The following is a 1,067-nucleotide window of genomic DNA, read 5'->3' as shown; positions in this document are numbered from 1 at the left end:
GGTGTGCTGGTGTGTGTGTGGTGTGTTGGTGTGTGTGTGTGTGTATATATATATATATACATACATACATACACATATACGAATATGCATATACATGTGTTTATATATGTGCGGCTTTCGCTTTTCTACTCTTTCTTTGATTTTCTACCACAAAACAAAGTGAAAATCTCAATACACATTTACATGTTGAAAAGAAAACGCATAATATGAAAATCTAATCTTAAAGTTGATTGTATGGAAACTCATGGGATGTGTCTCTAAACTATTCGTCTTCTCATATGATATACACAGATGCACAGACATAACCCCATACGTGTTTTACCGATGCTAATAAATTTGTTATGAGAGGTGAGCTCTTTTCGATGAGACAATGCTGGAGAAACTGCATATTTAATTTTCAGTTTGAAAATATAATTTCTTTTTTTCTTACAGAAACTGAAATAAAGGTTTTTGACTTTGGTAGCTACGTGTAATACTATTTCATCTTTCTTTGGAATTGTCGGTGCGGCATAACTCAAGTCACATATTAAAGAAGCTTAATTATGCAAAATTTAACGTTCTAAAAGTTTCATAGAAACGTGAGGTGGTAGGAGGCAGAAGATAGTTCGTAGTTTAAAAGACACACACACACGCGAACAAACAGATCTACACACTTGCGCACACACAACACCCTGACAACAATTAATCACAGATACACACACACACACACTAACGTGCACACATATACACTCACCATCCCACCAAATATAAAACACAAGCACATGTATATATGCACACACGCATAGAGACGTGCACAGGGACACACACACTCACACCATTCTGATCTCTAAGACCAGTCCCCAAAACCACTGAACCATGACAGACTAGCCCAGAAACAAAAAATTCTTTTGCTTCCACATTGCTCTTCTTTCCCCCCAACCAACCTCCCACACTTTCCCTTAAAATAGCAAACATTCCTTATCTACACACAAGACAAGATGTCAGAAAGACAGGTCAGTTATTCCTTTCCAACTTTTTGTAAATTCTTAAATATATCTCCTTCTCTCTCTCTCTCTCTCTCTCTCTCT

Source organism: Octopus bimaculoides, chromosome 7 (genome assembly GCF_001194135.2).
Source record: "Octopus bimaculoides isolate UCB-OBI-ISO-001 chromosome 7, ASM119413v2, whole genome shotgun sequence".
Classification (NCBI taxonomy): Eukaryota; Metazoa; Mollusca; class Cephalopoda; order Octopoda; family Octopodidae; genus Octopus; species Octopus bimaculoides.
The sequence above is the reverse complement of the archived record's forward strand: the minus strand, read 5'-3'. Positions refer to the sequence as shown.